This window comes from Lactuca serriola, chromosome 3 (assembly GCF_051521515.1).
Source record: "Lactuca serriola cultivar US96UC23 chromosome 3, Lser_US96UC23_V15, whole genome shotgun sequence".
NCBI classification, from domain to species: domain Eukaryota; kingdom Viridiplantae; phylum Streptophyta; class Magnoliopsida; order Asterales; family Asteraceae; genus Lactuca; species Lactuca serriola.
The window spans coordinates 10,604,400-10,611,024 of record NC_136410.1 but is presented as its reverse complement, the minus strand read 5'-3'; the positions used below and the strand labels follow the sequence as shown (position 1 = coordinate 10,611,024).

Below are 6,625 nucleotides of genomic sequence, written 5' to 3'. Positions count from 1 at the left end.
TATCTCATAACACATAATGTAAGGGTATTTTGGGAACTCACCGTTCGAGCGCTGGCTGATCGTACACACTGCTCTGCTCTGCTCGTTTCAATGCCTTTTACTCTTTTTAGACAAATTTTTTAATTTGTGAACATTTTCTCAAATTCTCAGTTCGAGTTCAGATACGCCCAAAGGTGCATCCGAATCCCTCAAACCAAGACTCCGATACCAACTTGTAACGCCGTAAATTTTCGAAAAAAATTTTCACTTTAAAAACATAATTTCATTCATAAGAAATTCTCAAATCAATGTTTCACATACTATCCAACTAAAACATATTCCAAGATCCCAATACATAAAGACTCTAGAAGTGTGTATTGATCATGCTGGCGCCTTCCTGCGATCCTTACTGGCGCCTGAAACACATAACACATAACACGGTAAGCATAAATGCTTAGTGAGTTCCCCAAAATACCACATATAACACTTATTATCCATTCGAGGCTATAACTCTGTATGACCCTCTAGTCGGTGTGTCTCAATGGGACCCTCCAGTCCCATAACTCTGTGGACCCTCTGGTCCTAACTCTGTGGAGCTTCCGGTCCTAACTCTATAAACTCTGAATCATACATAGCACCAATCACATAAAAATAAAGTAGTGTATCACATCATATAAATAGCATACAACATACTCTATCACATAACTCTAATTACCACTCTTGGTAAAGTATAGTGAGAAGACTCACCTCGGGTAACTTGGTAAATCTCGAACTCGAAAATACTGGTCTAGCCTCCGCCTAACCACATAGAATAATTACTCTAATCGATACGAATCTCAAAGGCTAGGCTAATCTTCCTCTAGGTTCTCTCAGAAGGGTAAAAGACCATTTTACCCCTCCCATGGCTCAAAGGTGCAAACATTGGCTAAACCCTAAAAGTCAACCCTTCGGGTTACGCGGCGCGTACCAAATCTGTACATTGAGTGTACCCGACAACTTCACAGAATCGGGGAACGTGACCCCCTATGCCGCGGGTACTGGGATTACGCCCCACGCAAGTCCCAGTCTCATACTCCTTTGATTTTTGGGTCTTAAACGGTAAAGACACATGTTCAACTTCCATATCTGACTATTCTAAAGCCACTTAATCCATAAAGTCTGTGAGTTTAAGCCTTTGCATGACTGTAGAAGTCACCAACACTCAAATCATTCCATTTCCAACCTTTAGGAGCCCATAACTCAAGCATGGTCAACTCTTAATAACCAAGACTGGATTTTTATGACATAGCAACCCCAAAATAAGCTAACATGGGACAGATCTCGGGTCCTAGGAGCTTATCAACACATAAAGTTATCAACTTGGGGGACAAAACCCTAAAACATCCCCATATAAAAAAAAAACAAAAAAAAGGAAATCTTGAAGCTTTTTACCTCAAAATGAAGCTTTTCCCACTGCTAATCTCGGATCCAAAAGCTTGAGCTCTAACTCCTTCTCTTCCAAAGCTTTCTCTTCACCTCAAACGTCCAAGAATACACCAACAAGCTCTCCAAGGCACTCTCTTGCTACAAGAACGAGATTTAGGGTTTGGGAGGTTAGGTCTCTGGGAATGGTGGCCAGAAAATAGGCCATAATGGTCTTTAAATAGGTGGCTTACAAAGGATTAGGGTTTCATTATAGGGTCGGGTACGCCTCGCGTACACATTGGTACGCCCCGCGTACCGGGTAATCCTCTGCGATCAAGCATGCGCACGAGTACGCTGAGCGTACACCCCAGTACGCCCCACGTATCCGTCTTCCATTCTTTTCATTGACAAGGACTAAAATAGACAACTGCCCAAAGATTAGGGTTCATAAAGCATACCTAATTTTTGGGATGTTACAAAAAACAGCCACCTGATTCCCAGAAGTTCAATACATCAGGTAAGGTATATAAAATTACTTTCGAATTTTGTGTTTTTCTTTGTTTTTTTGCTGTTCCCTTTGTTTAATTTTTGTGTATTTTCAATGCATACCAACAAAGAAAATACATCGTCAAAAAACATGAAACATAACCATATATTTTTTCTCGGTTTCAATTATATCAATCGATTGTTATCATTTACCTTTCATCTGTGGTGCTTATAGTTTTGCATATAATTGACTACTTCATTTTCTGGTCAAAACATTTTTTTGTTAAAATATATTTACCATTTTTGTTACTTTTGTTAAAAAACAATCAAAGAATGTTGCTAAAACTATCTAATATACAATTTTTGTAGTTATTTATACATGTTGGACGAAATATGAACCTTTTTTTTTCTGGGCTTCGACTCCACTTCTGATTTCTAAAGTTCCCGTACATATTTTCTTCTTTTCTGATGACTGGAAATACATAGGATATTTTAGAAAGTATATCGAAAGCTTGAATGAAATACATTGGTTTATTGCTGGTCATTCCCACTTTTTCTGACATATAATTTTTTTCGTTTGAAAAATAGATCCTATTATTCAAAATACCTAAGGTAGTAGAAATAAAAGAAACATATATTCAAGCTTGGACTAGCAATGTCACTGTATTCTCAAGTGTAAATAAATCCACTTGACAATAACCAAGTATCTACAGGGGCAATTTCATTAAAATCAGTAAAGACAATACATATAAGTAGGTTCAAAATTTGCTACATCTATTGGTTTACAATTGATCCATCTTTGATACTTTCATTATCTTAATTATTGATTTTTTTCTTTTTGTTTTTAGGTTGAATTATTGTTGTTCAACACTAAAAACCAATACTTATTTTCCGAAATTAAGCGTGGTGATGGAGGTTTACAAAATTGGGATGAGGGGTTTTTGAGAGCGGAGAATATCAGAGACAGTATAAACATGACTGTTTAGGTTAACCATTTGCATGGTAAAAATGGATCATTTGTTTTGTATTTTTGATTTTTTGAACTAGGTTGTTGGAAATGTTGCATAGTTTGGGTAGAAAGGATTAAAAGTCATTTAATGTATAATTTTTTAAACTCCTAAGTCAAAGGAAACTAACATAAGATATTTTTGCAATTTATCAATTATACTTTATTAAGCTCTTCAATTTTTTTTCAACAAAATACTAACGGAAATTATACCTGTAAATTATAGCAATGTACTTTCAAAGTACATTGTTATTGTAGTGTAGAAAGGATAAAAAATTACTTAAATATATACTTTTAAAACTCCTAAAATAAAGGATTAAATTTAAAAGTCATTGAAAATTCCTGTTAATTATAGTAATGTACTTTCTAAGTACATTACTATTTTTGGGTTATCTTCCAAAATTAGAAGATTAAAAGTCATAAGGACCATTTATGTAACTATCTCCTACATTATAGCATTGGGGACCATCTCTTGTTTCTCTTTTTGTGTATTTTAATGAGTACAATCATATCAACCCATGTGTTACATGCTTTTGTAACTAACAAGTTATTATTTGTTTTTTGATAGTTGGTAGTTGGAATTCTCATTAAAATGTCAAGTTGCAATCTAATAATTTTTCGTCTACGCCTTTTTCATTTTAGAGCTAATGTTGTATAAAAATAATCTTGGGTAAAAGAATATTTTAGATTTTTTGAAACCATGTTATAATTAATTAATGATTACTATTTTTGTAATCTAGGTTTTTTTTATTTTGTTTACCGTGTAGTACACGGGTTATAACTTAGTATATATATATATATATATATATATATATATATACACACACACACACACACATACACACTAGTTTATAACCCGTGAGAACCACGATTATAAAATTAATTAAACTTTCATGTTAAAAAAATCAAAATTATTAATCAATTATTTCAATTAAATTATTGCTTAAGATATATTTTTTTTAGTTATATAAAATTATAATTGTTGATTTGAATAAATACATGAAGTTATATCACCTTATAATCTGTATTGATTTTATTTTATTTTTTAATCTAATGATATTAATTTAATACAATTAAAGTGAAAAAATTTAAATGAGAAATTTAAAATTTAAAATTTAAAATGAATAATTAATATATTGACAAGTGGCATGCTAATGGACATAAAATATTAATGACTAGTTATAATATAATGACATTTGTCAATAGAAGAAGTAACCTATTCGTTTGGAGGTAGCTCGACGGTCGACCGATGATAAACGATTAATCGGACTAGGCGTAGATTAATCGGGGACCCTTAATTATTAATAAAATTATTTAAAAAATTAATATTTCATAAAAAAACTAAGTATTTGAAAATTTAAAATTTTAAAAATTTTAGTTTAATATTTTAAAATTTGAAAGCTTAAAATTTTTGGTGTAATATTTGAAAATTAAATTTTTTTGAATTTTTAAAAAAAATTCCGCCTATAACCGCCGAGACCGCCAAAGACTGCTAAGACCGACTTTGACCAATTTTAACCAATTTCTGCCAAGCACCCTAACTGTAATCGGTTTAAGGCCGCCAAACGATTAATCAGCCGTCAATGCCGATTTCTGCAATGTTGATATATATATATATATATATATATATATATATATATATATATATATATATATATATATATATATATATATAAAAGGCATACATAATCAATGTCTGTACAAAAAATTAAGCATGTTATCTTAAAAAACAAGGAGAGTAGATCTGAACCGTTGAATATTATTCGAATGGTGGGGATTAAAAACAAGGACTCACACGGATTGCCAACGTGTTATAATCCAAGGCGGGCAATTCAAATCTTTTTGAAATCAAATTTTCGCACATCTGGAACCAAAAGCCTTCCTTTCTCTCTCACATTTGAGAAAAACTAGCCGCTCTCTACATTGTTCATGAATCCTTCACCCTGCCTTTCCACTTCAAAACGACATCTACAATCAGGTTCTAAAACCTGACATAGAAAGTATCCCTCGGTTAATGTTTTTTGAAATCTTTTCTTCTGCTATTTTCTTTATCAAGTTTGTTTGTACGATTTTCTAATTTTTTTTGTGTTCTCTGGATCCCAAGTTCGATTTGTTATCATCCCCAACATAATCTATCTTGTACAGTTCGTCATACCTTCTATAACGATCTTCTCCAACACTTGCTGCCTCTAACGCCTCTGTTGCTCCAAACTTCACTGTCTCCCTCCTTCCAAAACCTCTCCTCCAATTCTTCAAATCCCTTCTTCTTCGCGGGTATCGTTTCATTCCCTTTCATCTTTATCATTCGTTTGATGTTTAATCTTCCTAGCATCCATGAAACGAGTAATTACATGAGAAGGTACGAACCTAGTACAAAATTACTGATGATTCCCCCATCAGTTTTGCATAATCCATGTCGAAAGTATGCATAACAGCTTTAGTCTCTGCTTCCCTCTTCTTCGCTGCTGATCCTGCTCTTGCATTCAAGGTTAGTTCATCTCTTCTGTTAACTGTGACATAATTTTTTGAAATCATGAAATTGAGTTTTGGGATTTAAACTTCTTATTGATACAAACATGTAATTATTAAGGGCGGAGGACCATATCTTTAAATCTCTTACTCGCTTTCCGGAAAACAACCGACAAAAACATTGTTCTCTGTATCTCTCCATCGTCATTCCACTTTCAAGATCTGCAACCTTAGTCGGCGTTGTAGTCGGCACACCGACGATCGACTCCTCTTTGTAGACAAATCCACACACGCAGGTAAGATTTTCATGATGTTTTTGTTAATTGTGAGTGTGAAGTTGTCGACTGTTTCATGTAGAAGGAATTGATAGCTGTTTTTGGTTTATTATTTCAGATCTGGACATGATTTCGTCTCAAACAGATATCATTAGTTATGCTTTTGCATTTTGGCTTACTTTTTAAACTCAAAACTTCATATTGATGGCTGGTTTGGGTTAATAATTTCATATTTGACCATGGTTACTCTTTGTCTTTCACATACACACTCCATGGATATTGGATAGATCTGGAATCAGATCTCCTCTCTCTCTCTCTCTCTCTCTCTCTCTCTCTCTCTCACTCCCTCTACTACAGAAACGGGATAGCACAAGTAACAACAACAACTAACTCAAGGTTTATTTCGAGTTCTATTTCTTTGTAATTATATTTTTTTAAAGTTCCAGATTGGCTTATTGTGATTTAACTCCCCTGTTATATATCTTCATGTAATGATTTGTTTTGAAGCACAGAATGTATTTTAGCTTTCATATTTTCAATCCAAATATGTAATGTAACTTTAAGTTTTGTGGGTCTTTAATAGTTTAAAGCTTTTTTAGTTATTTTTTTGGGGTTTTGATCGATTAAGGTGTGCTTGAAAAAGGATAGTGTTTTCTAGCTTTCCCTCATATTTAAGGTGAAGAGTGGTGCCCAAATGGGCTTCTGATTAAGATGAATGATAAATGTAACTGTATATTACTTTTATTGATCTGTTTTGCCTTTTAATGTAGGTATGAGTGATATGTTCATTTGTGTAGATGCAATTGTTGATTCTATGCTCCACAACCATGGTAAAATACCATGCAGATATAAGTATGATGTTTATTACTCAAATATTGGTTCTTTTGGTTTGATATAGTGATTAGTTAAACAGAAGTAAGGACCGTATGGTGTGTAGTTGTGTTATTCATTGGAGCATTCATTTGAGGGGAAAATGACTCTTGAGGATAATTAACTTTTGCGTTTG

General features: G+C 33.3%; 1 long non-coding RNA gene across 1 annotated transcript; it reads left to right on the top strand.

The window, feature by feature from the left end:
- The first annotated feature begins 4,729 nt into the window (after positions 1-4,729).
- On the top strand, positions 4,730-6,384 carry LOC145091467 (uncharacterized). Its single transcript, XR_013702185.1, has 3 exons — positions 4,730-5,363; positions 5,466-5,640; positions 5,738-6,384. It is a non-coding gene; the product is annotated as an uncharacterized LOC145091467 (long non-coding RNA).
- Positions 6,385-6,625: the final 241 nt, after the last annotated feature.